The 17,757-nt window shown below is 42.1% G+C and overlaps 1 pseudogene; it reads right to left on the reverse strand.

Annotated features, from left to right (window-relative positions):
• Positions 1-1,181: 1,181 nt before the first annotated feature.
• Positions 1,182-16,811, reverse strand: LOC139186826 (S-phase kinase-associated protein 2 pseudogene; annotated as a pseudogene).
• Between the last annotated feature and the right edge of the window lie 946 nt (positions 16,812-17,757).

A 17,757-nucleotide genomic window follows, 5' to 3' on the forward strand; every position in this document is an offset into this window, starting at 1 on the left:
GTCACACGTGCTGTCTCCTTGCTCTGCACCCACGGTGGCTGGTAAGACCTGGAACCTCTTACGAGCTCACTGACTGTGCTGGGATCCTGAATTATTGTTGTTAATGATTGTTGTTGTTGCTGTTATTTGCTTTAGAAAAGCAGAATTGATCTACCACCACCTTTAGCTTAAGCTCATATCAGGAAAGTTTTAGATTGTTGGAAATTGTGAGTAGAGTAGTATTAGTCTCAGTTGTATCTGGCTTTTTGCAACCCCATGGACTGTAGCCCACCAGGCTCCTCTGTCCATGGGATTCTCTAGGCAAAAATACTGGAGTGGGTTGCCATTTCCTCCTGCAGGGGACCTTCCCAACTGTACATAAAGGAGACTTCATTAATGTGCATTAGAGGATACCCCAGGTTAACCTGTTATAGAAAACTGTCTTTTGAGTCTTTAAATTCTATACCAATTCTATACCTCTGGTTGGCAGAGTGTTTGTTTCTTTATTTAGGTATTAAGGTGAATGACCTGGGGCTATTTGTTTCCATCAACCTGACTGCGAATCTAAAGGCACAGTTGAAATGTCTATTTTTCTTGCTATCCTCAGAAGAGATTGCTGCAAATCTACTCTATGATTCTCGTTCTTTTTAGCTTACAATACAAATAGCTTATTATTTTTTGCAACCTATGTCTTATAATAAAGCAGTGCTTAAAAATTAAATAGAAGAAAGTTCAGTTGCCATATAGGCCACGAAAATGATTTGCTGGTAGTGATTTTTAAGCTTGATTCTAAATAGATTTACGAAGAATGGCAACTTGGAAGACATGATTCAAATTTTGCTATATAAGGTACCTTGAAATTATAGGCTCACTCTCCCTAAAATTTCAAAAAGCGTAGAGCTTAGACTCTTAAAGGTATAGCAGTGATAAAAGCTTTCACAGTCATTTCTAAAAAGCAACACTTCATAGTTTTCCCTCTTCAGTGATTCTCTAACATACTTGTAGAAGGAAGGCAATGGAAAGCCAAGAATAAAGATAGCTGAGCTCTCCACAACTGGGCTTCCTGCCTACTTTCCCTGCCCAAAGAAAAGAGAAGACACCATCTTGCAACAGAGGCTTCATATATAACTGGGCAAGTCCAGTGACAGCATTTGATGCCCCATATCTCTTGGTTCTTCTTGTTGCCAATGGTTGGTCTGGTGATGGTGGTGAAATGGGAGCAATTAATCTGTAGATGAGGGAGGGCTTCCTTTAACAGTTGAAAGGTACTGTCTGGCATGATTCCAAAGACTTGTAGTGTTTTTAATGTGGGAATTTCTGCAAGTTCAAGTAAAGTTTCAGGTATTATGTCATACTGCTACTGCTAAGTCACTTCAGTCGTGTCCGACTCTGTGCGATCCCATAGACGGCAGCCCACCAGGCTCCCCCGTCCCCGGAATTCTCCAGGCAAGAACACTGCAGTGGGTTGCCATTTCCTTCTCCAATGCAGGAAAGTGAAAAGTGAAAGTGAAGTCGCTCAGTCGTGTCTGACTCTAGCGACCCCATGAACTACAGCCCACCAGGCTCATCCGTCCATGGGATTTTCCAGGCAAGAGTACTGGAGTGGGGTGCCATTCATAGCACCAACTGAATGATAGGTGTTGGAGGTAGTTGAGTTGGTAAAATTCTGGAAAGCAGTCATTTTTCAGCATGACACTATCGCTTAAGTCTAGGTGGACAAGATTGGGACATCTTCCAGCTAACGTAGAGACATCTGATCTCTGCAGGTTCTTTCAGTACCCGGTGAGGTTCAGCTGGGTGACGGTCTCCGACACAGTGTGCAACAGCCACCTGTATGTGTTTTTCAGTGAAGTCATAGCACCAAGAGAGGTTCAGCTCATCCAATCTGGAACAGCTGTTCAGCAAAGTCTTCAGGGCAGATTCAGAGAATCCAGAACACCCAGAAAGGTTTAGTTGCAGTAAATCTGTGTTCTGAGCAAGATTATTGACAATGGGATCCGAAAGCCGGAGGCCTTCCAAGGCTGAGATTCTGCAACTTGGAGCAGTGAGACAGAAGGCTGTGCAGGGTAGACACATCGATCACAGAGTTTGACAGGTCCAAGTGCTGTAGACGAAAAGGGCTGAAATGTTCAACTAACGGTTGGTCCATAAATGATCATGGACAGCAGAAGGCAACCACCCCACGGGACAGCAGCCAACCAACCACGATCTGGGTAGAGGTTTCTGCCCACAAGGTCTACAGTTTGCCAGAGAAACTCATCAAACACTAGATGATATCATCTCTTACAAACACTGGAGACTTTCAGGAGTTCAGGGAGGCACAGACAGGAAAAGATTCCTAATAGCAGCTCATCTAGAAGGGAGTCCCAAGAAACACCTGGAAAGTTCTCTCAGTTTAGCTTAGGTCTGCAGACAATCACAACGTCCTTGTAATTCACTTTGCTTTTCAGCCATTTTCGTGGGGAACTCTGTGGGTGGCTCAGGTTTGAAAGCAGTTCCTGGGGGATGTTCTCACTGTCCACCTCCTCCTTCTCCAGGGCTGAGACCCCCATGCCTGAAAGCATTTCAGAAGTCTTGCTAGAACCCCATCCCCATGTGAAACTGGCAGTAACGTTGCTACTCTGGTCAGGTATCTCCTGGAGGTGTTTCCTGTGAATGGCATCTGCAGGTTCAGGAGTTTTAAATGCGTGCGTTAATTGCAGAGGTGCCTGCCTCCCAGATTCCCACTTTGGTGTGCAGTGAAATTGTGAAGTTGAAAGCTGCTGCTGCTGCTGCTAAGTCGCTTCAGTTGTGTCCAACTCTGTGCGGCCCCATAGACGGCAGCCCACCAGGCACCCCCGTCCCTGAGATTCTCCAGGCAAGAACATTGGAGTGGGTTGCCATTTCCTTCTCCAATGCATGAAAGTGAAAAGGGAAAATGAAGTCACTCGGTTGTGTCCGACTCTTCTCGACCCCATGGACTACAGCCTACCAGGCTCCTCCATCCATGGGATTTTCCAGGCAAGAGTACTGGAGTGGGGTGCCATCGCCTTCTCTAAGTTGAAAACTAAAGTGATCTTAAGTGCTTCTCTTCTACTTTATCATTATAACAACACAGCGATGAAGACTTTACCTTAACTATACTCCCAGATGGATTTAGCCACATTTAAGAGCCACAATGGCTCCGTTTTGTTCAAAATAGATCCATATGTTTTCATGTCTGGGTTTACTAATAGCCCTTGTTATATACAGCATCTCCTATCTCACCTTTCATTTTCATTAATAGGTATATTCCCCACTCTTTCACACAATATTCATACAGAATATGTACAGAAACTTGACTATTATTTGCTGAAAATCACTAAAATAGATGTTATTAACGTCTCTCAGGAAATTTTACTTGCAAAATTTAGAAATCACTCATGCCACTTCCAGCCCTTCATGCATTAATGTGGGGGAAAAAAACATTTATTTTTGCACTGGGCTGAAGAACCACGTGTTTATATGCTTTAATAAAGTAGTGTCACCTCACTTACAGGCAGAAATGCACCGAGGTAAGATGCCTGAGTTTGGGAGCCAGACGGTTCCACATCAGATGATGAGAGCACCGAGGCAGAGAGAGCGGCGACACTGTGATCAGGTGTGTGTCTCAACGGAAGAAACGTCTGATTAAATATATTCCTTGAGCCTGAAGTATCTGCTCGGAGACATGATGGCCACAGAAGACACCCATCTAATGCCTTAAGCAGCCTCAGGTGTGTGTCTATCTCACAGACCCTTCTCACTCTGGACCCTAACATGCTATTAACATAAAATGAATAAACTCCAACAGGGTGTCCTGTGGGGACCCCTCTTGTCTGCATACCCTTGCAGCCATCTCTGGGAATATGAGGAAGGCATTTAACTCCTGTGTGTGTCTACTGAGTTTATTCGTTTTTACTTTTACTCAGATTGACAACTGAGTGTTTTTAAATGATGGGGCTCATTGACAAAACCTCATTCCACAGGCAGATCAGCACAAAGCCTTGGTTTTGTAATTCTGAGACACTAAGACTTAGAAATTAAGTTGTCAATCAACTCTGTCTCTTCTCTTCAAATAAAGGAGGAAAATCTCTGATATGTGTATAATGAAGTTATTCTGGCCCCTTTCCTAGGAAAAGCAGGTACACAGAACTCATCAAATTAAATATCATCCTACAACAGCCCAGATGATGTCTGTGGAAGGTAGAAGATCAGAAGAAATCCATGAGTTGCCTCTTGAGCTTGACTTGTGTGTGTGAGGATTTCTGCATCCATACAGACCCCAGGAAATGTGGTTTTGCTACATGTGTGAAGTAGCAGAAGCCTCAATCCTTGCAACATCATAGATGAAGATTTTCAGTTCTTCATCTCAGTGTAAGGGCAGAGTTAGAAGGCAGGCTTAACTTGGTTCTGCAGGCTCTTGGGTAACATAGAGGCTTGGACCAGAGCATGGACCGGAGCTGGCCATGTAGATCACCTCAAGGCAAAAACGTCAAGCCAGGGCAACATGATACACACACAGGACGCACACCACTTGTGGCCAGTAACTTACCGAGCATGTACAGCGTCGTACCTGCCCAGTGGGAACACTACTTCCTTTACTCCATGTTCAAAGACAAAGACAGGAGCTTTGGGCCCCAATTTCCAAACATTGGGTCAGCTGCCATGGCTGCATTTGTCACAGCACTTCGGTTCTCATTTCTTGAGACTATGATTTTTGATGAATTCTTTACATGGAAAAAGAACTTTTCCTTTTTTTTTTGATGACATGACTTTATTTTATTTTGTCTATGAAATTTGATTAAACTAATTAGAGACTCAGTTTCCTTACTAAGTGGCAATAACATCTTCCTCATTATTAACAAGTAAGAGATTGTTTTTAAACTATAATGCACCACACAAATGTTAGCAATCTTTTGAGTGGAACTCCAAAATCATATCAATCATTTCCTGTCCTGGAGTGGAATCTGAAGCTTTTTCTCAAAGTGAAAAGGGGCTGTCTCCTTTAAGATCGGATTTAAGTAGCATTGCAAGCTGACCTGGGTCTGGCCAGTGGTCCAGAGCCTGGTGTCTCTGCACGTTTGCCCATGGCTGCCTCCTCACTGCACACAGGTGTGTGTGACTGTGACCATCCACATGAACTTGCCTGCGACATCACCAGGGGCTCCAGCCCTGCTACAGCTTCCCTGGCCTTTAGAGAAGGACCTTTCCACATGGTAAAAGTGTGATAACTTTAAACAAATTTGCTATAAATGAAGAAGGAAGCATCACTTACCCCAAATGAAGCCAATCTGAGATCCTTCATTTGCTTCTGACCCTGAACCAGAAAGGAACTGAAAAATGGACCGGTTGGACTCCCTGAAACAAACGATGCTTGAGTGGTTTCATGCATACTAACTGCCTTTGATGTAAATGGGGCCATCCGTCAGCAGCCACTGGCACAGCAGTGACCTCCCTCACTGCTGCCAGCCCCACATGAGAGGACCAAAGCCCATCCAGGTGCCAGGAGGCCGGCAGACTCCCTCCACCCGGAGACACTCTCTTCAGAGAGGATTCCGGTGGGGACTCGAGGAAGCTGGTAGGCAGGAGTCTGGCAGGGGACTCTCTGAACATATTATCAGGGAATTTGAAGTCTTAGCTATTGTGGGCCCACTCCCTGCTCCTACAAAGAAAGAAAACTAAATATAGAACTGCCGCATGATCCAGCAATCCCACTCCTACACATTTATCTGGAGAAAATCATAATTTGAAAAGAAGCATGTCCCCCTATATTCATAGCAGTACTATTTACAATAGCCAGGACATGGAAGCAACCTCAGCATCCATCAACAGAGGAATGGATAAAGATGTACCACAGACACACACACACAGGAATAGTACTCAGCTATAAAAAAGAAGGAAGTAATACCATCTGCAGCACCATGTATGGGTCTACAGATGATCACACTAAATGAAGTAAGTCAGACAGAGGAAGACAAACACCATATGATACCACTTATATGTGGAAGCCAATTCAAAAATGAGAGAAATGAACTTCTTTACAAGACAGAGACAGACTCACAGATCTCAAAATCAAATTTATGGTTACCAAAGGGGAAAGGTGGAGGGAAGTGATAAATTAGGAGACTGGGATTAACATGTACACATTACTATATATAAGATAGATAACCAACAAGGATTTACTATAGAGCACAGGGAACTCTACTCAATACTCTGTAATAACCTAAATAGGAAAAGAATCTGAAAAAGTATGGATACATGCATATATATAATTGATTCACTTTGCTGAACACCTGAAATTAACACAGCATAATACAATAACAATTTTTTAAAAAAAGAGTAAATTAGGTGCCATCTTCATCAAACCCAAGGACAGGTGATGCCTCCCAACACCATTCTCAGAGGTAAAACTAGGGGAAGGCATCCCTGGCCTCCATCCTCCCATGCACCGGGTTGGTGCCCAACTTCACATCTGTGTCAGGACTCAGCCCTCCCATCCCTGTACCTGGCATGTGGTTCTTGAAAGGGCAGGGCCCCCACGTGTGGACTCCATCCTGGACTCAAAGCTCCTGTGCAGAAGGAAGGGAAAGGCCCCCTCCTACAGATTAACAAGTTGCTGCATGTTGTTGCCCTTTGTTTCTTTTAAAACAAATATATGCTTATAGACTTGCGATCTGTGTGATGAACTAAGCATGCAAATAAAAGGAGATGGATTGGAGTCATTTTCAGACAAGATGCACCTCGAAGGAGCCCGCAAATGGCCATTCATTTCCTCACCTCTAGGCTGACAGAACACTGACATTCAAGTCAAAGGCATGTCCTAATCGTCACGCATGTAACCACTTTTTTCTTTTTTTCACATTTGTATGCTAATCACGAGAAGCAAAAATAGACTTAGATTGGAAATCAAAGATGGGCTGTACACAGGTAATAGAGTGCTGGAGCACTTTATTTAAAGATAGAAGGCTCTCGGACCAGGCTTTATTATTGAACTAAGACTATCTATCCTTTTTGACACTTTTTAAATTAAGTTCTTCCTCTAATTTATGTTTTTGTCAGCTTTCTTCCCTTACCTGGTTTTAAACTGGCTTTTTCCCCTCTCTCTCTCAAAGTAATAAACTACTCCAGAGCAGAGGGAAAAAAATTTTAATGACCCTAGAAATTCAGATTAACAAAATGGATCATTTGTACACAGCCACAGAATTATGAATCCTTCTGAAATATTGGTGAGGAAATTCCGCCTGATGCAAAATTTCATTTTCTTGCTCTCTGACATCTGACTCCCCCGCCCCTTTTCAAACGGAATGGTTATGGAACCTTTTTATTAAGGTCAAATCCTAAAAAGTAGAAGGGCTTGGGGGATCATTTTGGGGCACAAGGAAAAAAGCTTTTTTACTTTTCTTTTGAATGAAAGTCGACAAGCTCCAGCAGCATATTAACACAGCAAACAGAAAATAGCTTGAAGAAGCTGGACTTGCACCCCCATCCATCCTGCCTCCTCCCCGGATGTCAACCCGACCCCCTATCATTGTGATGCCTGCCTTCCTCCCAGGATGTCCTGCGTGCAACTGAATTCACAGAGTTCAGGGAGCTGGAGTCAAACAGAACAGGGAGCAGCTGCACGACCACGCATGTGGCAGTCAGATCATCTACTCTGATGCCTTGTTGGGATAAACTGGGGACAACATAATCAATCTCCCCAACTTAACACAACTCCTACCTGGAAAACGCAAGCCAGACCTAATATGCAAATCCTTCTGCTGCTTGGCACCATTTTTGTTGTAACATTGTCTGTACAGACAGAAAAATATATATATGTACTGCAATGCTAAGTGGAATTTTTAATTGCTTAGACTTGATAAAGAATGCTTAATCTAAACTCAGTTTCAAAATAGCAATGACTGGTTTGTAGCATATTCACCCCCCCTCCCAAAACTATGTGATTTCTCAACAGAATCTCCACAAACAGCTTGTTTCTGCTTTTCCCACATGAAGCAAGTTGTTTCTTCTGTGGAGACCAAATACATGACTCCTTGCAGCCTACCTGGATTCTACCACCCATCCAGTGGGTGGAGACCACAGGCCTCTGCGGGAACTTCAAATACCACCCATCTCTCACCATCTAACACTCCAGTCATTGGGGACCGAGTAGCATAGTAAACACCAAATGTGTGGCAGGGCCAGCCGGCTCTCAGCTGGCCTGTGTTCCTACCCTGCCAGGCTGTGTGACCTCTCCTGGCCTCAGCTTCCCCACCTGTAAAATGGGGTAGTAATCACTCCTGCCTAACCCAGATGTCCTGTGCATTAGAACAAAGCCTGGCATGTAGCAGGAACTGTTACAGTGTTACTATGTATAAGTGCTACATAAACTAAACTCAACCCATGTGGTCCATTTGAAAAGAATTAAATCACACTTTTACTGAATGACCACTAGAAATCACAGTGTAGGTGCTACAGGTAAATATCCTTGTCTTAGGACTTCTTTGGTGGTCCAATGGCTAAGACTCCATACTCCCAATGCAGAGGGCTCAGGTTCAATTCCTGGTCAGGGGACTAGATCCCACATGCTGCAACTAAGACCTGGTACAGCCAAAAAAAAAAAAAGTTATTAAAAATATATCCCTTGTCTTAAAACATTGCTGTCTAGTACAAGATCTAAGACAAGTGTGCAAAGAAGTAATCAATAAAACAGAATGAATGTTAAACTTTTTCCTAGAATGAATTCCAAAAGAAAATATCAGTATTAAATGAAGTTCAAAGAAAGATGAAGCTGCAAGTCATTGAGGAAAGCTAAAAGCTAATGTAGAATGGCATTTAATATGATTTTTTGAGAACTACTAAAATTTTAATAATGAGATAATAATGCATGAGTCAGAGAGATCAATAGAGCAGAACTGATAGCCACGATGAGACCTTAAATTCCTATAGGAATCTGTGTACAATGAGGAGTGTCCCCTCCACTCTATGCATGCCCCCCACACCTGCATGAACACAGTACTGCCAGCACATATACAGCACCCAGGCTGCAGGCTTGCGGGTGTGCAGTTGGCCAGCTTGGGTGCAAACCAGGGTCACCAGTTCTGAGCTCCATCATCATAATACTTAAGGCTCCTCAGCCCCCTCTGCATCTCTAAACTAGGACACTGATAACAGTACTCTCTTCCTACATCGTTGCAAGGATTAAATTAAGCTGTTAGCACTTGTTCAAAAAGCACAAGATAAATGGCACAATTAAGTTTTCGTTTACTACAATTATTTTTTTATTTTTATTTTTAAACTTTACATAATTGTATTAGTTCTGCCAAATATCAAAATGAATCCGCCACAGGTATACATGTGTTCCCCATCCTGAACCCTCCTCCCTCCTCCCTCCCCATACCATCCCTCTGGGTCGTCCCAGTGCACTAGCCCCAAGCATCCAGTATCGTGCATCAAACCTGGACTGGCGACTCGTTTCATACATGATATTTTACGTGTTTCAATGCCATTCTCCCAAATCTTCCCACCCTCTCCCTCTCCCATAGAGTCCATAAGATATATATATATATATATATATATATATATATATATATATATCAGTATATATGTATATATCATATGCAAATATATATAATAACTTCTCATTTTGTGTCCCAGCAACCCTGGTTTTTTCCCCCATTTTTTTGTTTCTCCTTCGGCTGCATTTTGGGTGATGCTTTTAGTCTGTCTTCTATTCATGGATTCAATTATGTTTTTGGTTTTGTCTATTTTGCTCTTTACCAGTAGTGCTGAAATTTTTTACCATGTTTTTCATTTTCAGTTGTTCCATTTCGTTCTTTTTCAAATTTTCGATGTCAGTTTTCAATACCATGCTTCATTCTTATATTTTCGAGCCTCTCTTTTCTCTATTAAAACATATTAAACCTACTTAGTTTACATTCTAAATCTGATCAGTATACTTCCCAATTCTGTTCAGGCTGAGTTTTGCTTTATTTCTGTTCTTTCCTTTGGAGGCTTTTAAATGGTGAGTTCATGTGTCTTGCAGATATTTTTCTTTTCAGATCTACCTGAAGAAGCATCACTTCCTACAGACATTATCAACCTGAGACCACTTTACAGGAAATTCTCAAAGTCAGCTTTTCAACCCCATGGTGTGAATTCAGGCGACAAGCAGAGTGACAGCTCCTCAGGGTTACAAATGGTCGTGAGCCCAGCCCAAGTCATGCAGCTTTAATCCCGTTTCCACCCTTCCCAAGGTGGGGGGAACCCCAAGGCCCCCAGCTCTTTGTTCCAGACACGGTGGGAGCCTGCCTCCTGTCCCATGTTCCCTTAGGAACCACAGCACAAGTTCTGGGTCTCGAAGAGCTGGCAGCTAACCCTCTGAGAGCCAAAGCTACTGTGACACTATTTAATCTGGCCTGTGAGGACCCTGATTTTAAATTGTTTTCAGCCTTCTGCTGACTCCTTCTGTCTATCCAGCTCGGCGATATATTTCAAAACAATTAATCCAGCTTTTTTTTTTAATGGTCTCCATTGGAAGGGTATGAAAGTTAGCTTGTCCACCAGGCTGCCAAGCATAGAAGTGCTTTTCTCTCTTTGTAATCTCTTCCTTATTAAGAATGGTAATGAGGATACGGTTGTTATACTATTATACAGACTGCTGTATACTTAAACATTCATGAAAAATAGTAAAAGGAAACCTAAACATTAAACTCAAGAAGATAGTAAAAATAAATACTAAAACAGTAGATGGAAGGGATGACTAAATTCTTAAAATGTTAAGTAATTTAAAGAACAAAAAATTAGCTATCGATATAATAAACAAAGTTAAGTGTTTTTTTGTTTGTTTCATCTTTGACCAAATCTGTAAAATTGACGAGCGGTTGGAAAACCATGGCCTGCAGGCCAGATCCTGCCTGCCACCTGTTTTTGTATGATACTCGAGTTCAAATGGTTTTTAGATTTTTAAATAGTTATGGGAAAATGAAGAATAATATTTTGTGACACATGAAAATTAAATGAAATTCAAATTTCAGTGGCCATAATAAAGTTCCATTGGAACTGAGTCACATTCATTTATTTATGTCTCTGGCTACTTCCCTGCTACAAGTGCAAAGCTGAATAGCTGTGATTGAGACGGAATGGCTCACTCAGCCTATATATTCACTCCCTGGTCCTTTACAGATAAATGTGCTGAGCCTCGAAATAAACCTCAGGTAAAATGGCCAAAGAGAGAGAGATACAAGAGAGAGAAAAAATAGAAACATGTAGCACACATTAAAAAAGCAACGTAAACACAAATACAGAGGAGATGTTAAACTTTATAGTTCCCTTTGAAAGTGAACTTGAAAATGTTGATTAAACATATTATTTCTAGAAAGACGCCCATTACTGGCATGTTATCAGGATGAAGTAGAATGCCTGAGTAGCTGGCTGATGATGGAAGAAGTGTTTAACCTTGTCATGGAGATAAATCTCCTTTTCTTCAAACTGGCCTTATGTGCTAATGTTTTACAAGGCAGTTACCTCAAATCAAATAATTTCTATTTTATTTCACTCTTTTGAATCATAAATTAGAACAGAAATTTTAACATATGGACACCAAGGGGTGAAGGAAGGCATAAATTGGGAGATTGGGATGACATATATACCACTATGTATCAAGCATCACTACGAACAAAGCTAGTGGAGGTGATGGAATTCCAGTTGAGCTCTTTCAAATCCTGAAAGATGATGCTGTTAAAGTGCTGCACTCACTATGCCAGAAAATTTGGAAAGCTCAGCAGTGACCACAGGACTGGAAAAGGTCAGTTTTCATTCCAATCCCAAAGAAAGGCAATGCCAAAGAATACTCAAACTACTGCACAATTGCACTCATCTCACACGATAGTAAAGTAAAGCTCAAAATTCTCCAAGCCAGGCTTCAGCAATACATGAACCATGAACTTCCAGATGTTCAAGCTGGTTTTAGAAAAGGCAGAGGAACCAGAGATCAAATTGCCAACATCCACTGGATCATCGAAAAAGCTAGAGAGTTCCAGAAAAACATCTATTTCTGCTTTATTGACTATGCCAAAGCCTTTGACTGTGTGGGTCACAATAAACTGTGGAAAATTCTTCAAGAGATGGGAATACCAGACCACCTGACCTGCCTCTTGAGAAACCTATACGCAGGGCAGGAAGCAACAGTTAGAACTGGACATGGAACAACAGACTGGTTCCAAATAGGAAAAGGAGTACGTCAAGGCTATATATTGTCACCCTGCTTATTTAACTTATATGCAGAGTACATCATGAGAAACGCTGGGCTGGAAGAAGCATAAGCTGGAATCAAGATTGCCAGGAGAAATATCAATAACTTCAGATATGCAGATGACACCACCCTTATGGCAAAAAGTGAAGAGGAACTAAAAAGCCTCTTGATGAAAGTGAAAGAGGAGAGTGAAAAAGTTGGCTTAAAGCTCAACATTCAGAAAATGAAGATCATGGCAGCTGGTCCCATCACTTCATGGGAAATAGATGGGGAAACAGTGGAAACAGTGTCAGATTTTATTTTTTTGGGCTCCAAAATCACTGCAGATGGTGATTGCAGCCATGAAATTAAAAGACACTTACTCCTTGGAAGGAAAGTTATGACCAACCTAGATAGCATATTGAAAAGCAGAGATATTACTTTGCCAACAAAGGTCCATCTAGTCAAGGCTATGGTTTTTCCAGTGGTCATGTATGGATGTGAGAGTTGGACTGTGAAGAAAGCTGAGTGCTGAAGAATTGATGCATTTGAACTGAGGTGTTGGAGAAGACTCTTGAGAGTCCCTTGGACTGCAAGGAGATCCAACCAGTCCATTCTAAAGAAGATCAGCCTTGGGTGTTCTTTGGAAGGAATGGTGCTAAAGCTGAAACTCCAGTACTTTGGCCACCTGATGCAAAGAGTTGACTCAATGGAAAAGACCCTGATGCTGGGAGGGATTGGGGGCAGGAGGAGAAGGGGATGACAGAGGATGAGATGGCTGGATGGCATCACTGACTCAATGGACATGAGTTTGAGTGAACTCCGGGAGTTGGTGATGGATAGGGAGGCCTGGCATGCTGCGATTCATAGGGTCGCAAAGAGTCGGACACGACTGAGTGACTGAACTGACTGATAAAGTAGATAACTAATCAGAACCTACTGTATAGCACAGGGAACTCTATTCAGGGCTCTGTAGTAAAGAGGGGATATATGTACATGTATGGCTGATTCACTTTGCTGTACAGCTGAAACTAACATAACACTATAAAGCAACTATATTCTAAAAAATTTTTAAATCTTTCCCTGATGCTGGGGAAGACTGAAGGTTGGGGGAGAAGGGGACGACAGAGGATGAGCTGGTTGGATGGCATCACCAACTCGGTGGACATGAGTTTGAGCAAGCTCCAGGAATTGGTGATGGACAGGGAAGCCTGGCATGCTGCAGTCCATGAGGTTGCAAAGAGTCGGACACAACTGAACTGAACTCCAATAAAAATTAATTTAAAAAATTTATAACAACTGTTTAAAAAAATAAAACTAAATGAAAAATCAAAAAAGGAAATTATTTTGATTTTTTACTTAGTTTTTTATTTTTTAACAAGAACAACAATGGTAATAATTGAGCCAGGAAGCATCAATGGATCCTAAAAACAGGTGAATAAAAGTTTTTAAGGACTTCCTTACTTAATCTCAAAGGACTCCCCAAGGGAAAAAGAAACTTATTTACTATAAAGGGGAAAACTAATTTTATTGTAAAGGAATCTGGCAGACACCACCTTGATTAGTTTTCTGGGACTGCAGACAACAAATTACCACAAACCGAGTGACCTAAAATGACACACGTGTATTCTCTCAAGACACTGGAGCTAGGAGTCCACATGTTCCCAGAGCCGGGCTCCTCTCTGCAGGTGCTGGGAGAGGGTCCTTCCTGGAACTTCTGGCTTCTGGTGGCGACTGCCAGTCCCCAGTGCCCGTGGCTTGTGGCCGCATCACTCCACTCTCTGCTTCCATCATCACGTGGCTTCATCCCTCTGTTTGTGTTGTCAGATCTCTCTCCTCTCATAAGGACACCGGTCACTGCATTTGGGCCCTCTCTAATCCATCGTGACCTCAACCTGACTTTATTAGATCTGCAAGACCTATTTCCAGATAAGGTCACACTCAGAAAGCAGGGCTTAAGACTTCAACATAAGAAAGACACTCCAACACACAGATACACTTTTTCAAGAGACCAAAGTGGACATCAGCCAAGGGACAACCAGGAGGATGTGCATCACTCCTGGGATGCTCCTACCACTGGTCCATGAACTCAAAGCCATCATGAAGAAGTTGATATTCACATTCACAGGTGATCCATAAAAAAGGTCTGTCACACTCAAAAGTGTCAGGTCATGGGAATTAGGAAACACTTGGATTTATTCCAGATTGAGGGAGTTTAAAGAGACATGACACTAGATGCAATGCTTCATCCTGGATTTGACTGTCTTCCAGCTTCCCAGGTGGCTCAGTGGTAAAGAATCTGCCAGCCAATGCAGGAGATGGAAAAAAAACATAGGTTCGATCCCTGGGTTGGGAAGATTCCCTGGAGAAGGAAATGGCAACCCAATCCAATATTCTTGCCTGGAGAATTCCATAGACAGTGGAGCCTGGAGGGCTACAGTCCATAAGCTTGCAAAGAGTCACACAAGACTTAGCCACTGAGCATGCTTGCACACACACTGTAAGAGACATCTTTGCAACAACTGGCAGTTACGGGTCTATGGGTTGCATGGTAGAAACATAATGAGTTAATTTCCTGATTTTGATGGAAATTTACTACATGGCAAACATGTCTTACTTGTAAAAATGACTGAAATATTTTAGGTGATGGGGCTTATGTGGTGTATAACTGACTTTATATAATAGTTCTGGAGGAAGTTTTGTTTATATTAGTCATGCATCTTTCCTGTAAGTCCAAAATTATTTAAAAATAATCATCACTTTAGCATACAAAAGACAAAGATAAAAATAACTGAGGAATACACAATAAGTTCAGCTAAATGAAGAAACATACCATTCTCCTAGACAGAAAAATACATATATGAAAAATGAAATTATCATGTAAATTTTAAGTAATTCCAATTAAAATGCCAGTGAGATTTTTTTCATACCAAGTAAATCTGAAAAAATTCAGTTTGTGAGAACATATTGTGCATATACACATTTATATATTTATAGAAATAAAGTATACTTAATTAAAATACTTAATAAAAAATAGTGAAAGAAACTTAACATCTGAAAATTAAAATATATTATAAACTGCAGTGATTTAAGCAGTTCAATGGAATTTTGCAAATGCTTTAGACCCAGAAATGTTAATTCTAGAAATTCACTTGAAGGAAATTATTTTGTATTACTCAAATATATATATATTTAATATTCAATATATACTCATGAAAATTATATTTATCATACAAAAACTTAGAAACAAATTAAATGAAGTTATACCCATATTGTTGGATTTAGGATTATTTTTTAGCTATGCTTTTTCTTAATTTGTTCAAGCCATTACAGTAAAATATCACAGGCTGGGTGTCTTAAACAACAGAAATTGACTTCTCACAATTCCAGAAGCCAGAAATACAATACTAAGGCACCAGCAGATTGGTGTGGGGAGGTTCTGCTTTTCCATGTTCCCCTGGTTTCCTCATCTGAGAAGAGCAGGGGAACAGTCCCTATTATATGGGCACTAATCCCATTCAGGAAGGCCCCACCCTCATGACCTCATCACCCCCAAGGCCCCACATCCTAATTCCATCACATCAAGTGTTTGACTTCAACCCATGAATCTGGAAGAGGTGGAGACACAAATATTCAGTCTATAGTATGCTTTATTTGCATTTACTCTTTTTTCTCCAGTGATTAAATGATGACTAGGTAACACACATACTTAAAAATTTAAGAAGTATCTCACAGACTAAAATGTGAGAGAAGATGATTTCTTTTATAAATAAAGCTGGAACACAGGAATTTTTAGAATATGATTCATGGAAGTCGCTAGACCTATTTGGCTCAAGAATAAAATGTATATTAGGTAACGTCTTGTCAATATGAATAAAAAGAGTTTACCCCAGAGTAGACTGGTACACTTAACACAGCCCCTCACCCTCCTCTTGGAAAAGAATTTTTGCTTTGGCTGCCTGGAAAACTCTCTTTCTCCTAACCTCATGGGCATGGCTGTGTCCTCTCTCTGCTGTCTTCTCCTCAGCAAATGCACAATTATTTTTGGTGGGGTAGGGGGCGAGGTGAGTTGCATGAGGGCCCGATCCTCAGACTTCCTTTTTTTTGTGTTCACTCCTATACTGATATCACAGGGATTGTGGTTTTAAGTGTGGCCTCTGTGAGGGTCTCAGAGTTGAAGCTCCATCTTGAATGTCTCCGCTGCCCTGTAGACCTGCCCTTCCTCTTGGGTGGGAAGCGGACATCTCAAATGTAACACATCCAGTGGTGCCTCCTCCTCCCCCTTTCCCATCCCTGCTCTAGCCTCAGTCTCCTCATTTCAGTGTAAGACAACCCATCCCTCCAGCTGCTCAACACAAAGTCCCAGGAGCTCCCTTGACCTCTCTCACTCCTCGTATCCAGTGCATCGGCAAATCTCTAAGCTCTTTCTTCAAAGCTTAATACCCAGCAAGGCCACTTGTCACCCCCTCCATGATGCCTGTCCCCCACCCTGAGTGAGCAACGTGACCTCTCTGGGAGCTATTGAGACATCTCCTGCCAGGACCCTCACCTCCACCATCACCTCCTGGGTTTTCTCCACATCACAGCCAGTGTTCTTTCTAGTGTTTCTCAGATAATTCATGTCTCAAGCCCACTGGAAGCTCGCCAAGGCTCAAAATACTGATAAATAATAGTAAAGTGATACAGAGATATAAAATATTTAGGAAAGTGGTACCCAAATGGCAGATGTCTGGGGCAGGCATGGGGAACTTAGCAACCTTCTTCTGCCTTGTTCTCTGGTCTGCAGGTCTCTGCAGTGGGACCACCACTGCTCCATCAGACTCAGACAGGACAGAATGCGTGGTCACCAGTTCGATCCCTTATCAGCGTTCCCCAGCCTTTCTGGCACCAGGGACTGGTTTCAAGGAAGACAATTTTTCCAAGGACGGTGGGTGAGGTGGATGGTTTCGGGATGATTCAAGTGCACTGCATTTACTGAGCACTTTATTTCTAAGCCAATGCCTCTGCTGATCTGACTGGAGATATCAGTCCATGGCCAGAAGTTGGGGACCCCCGACTATTTTAATTTTCTGCCCAGGACTCAGAAACACAAGTCCTTCAGGTATAAATCTGGATGCTGTTAACACTTTCTTTTTCAACCTGCTCCACATCCTACAGAGTAGTCCTAATGCATATTGTATACAGGGCTTCCCTGATAACTCAGCTGGTTAAGAATCCCCCTGCAATGCAGGAGACCCTGGTTTGACTCTTGGGTCAGGAAGATCCACTGGAGAAGGGATAGGCTACCCACTCCAGTATTCTTGAGCTTCCCTTGCTGCTCAGCTGGTAAAGAATCTGCCCGAAATGTGGGAGACCTGGGTTTGATCCCTGGGTTGGGAAGATCCTCTGGAGAAGGGAAAGGCTACCCACTCAAATATTCTGGCCTGGAGAATTCCATGGTCTATAGAGTCCATGGGGTCGCAAAGAGTTGCACATGACTGAGCAACTTTCACATCACATGCTCTATGCAGGGATGAGAGAAAGACAAAACTCATGATTGTTCTGCATCCTGGATTCACAGGGACCAC

The sequence above is a fragment of the Bos indicus genome, chromosome 14, assembly GCF_029378745.1.
Source record: "Bos indicus isolate NIAB-ARS_2022 breed Sahiwal x Tharparkar chromosome 14, NIAB-ARS_B.indTharparkar_mat_pri_1.0, whole genome shotgun sequence".
NCBI lineage: Eukaryota > Metazoa > Chordata > Mammalia > Artiodactyla > Bovidae > Bos > Bos indicus.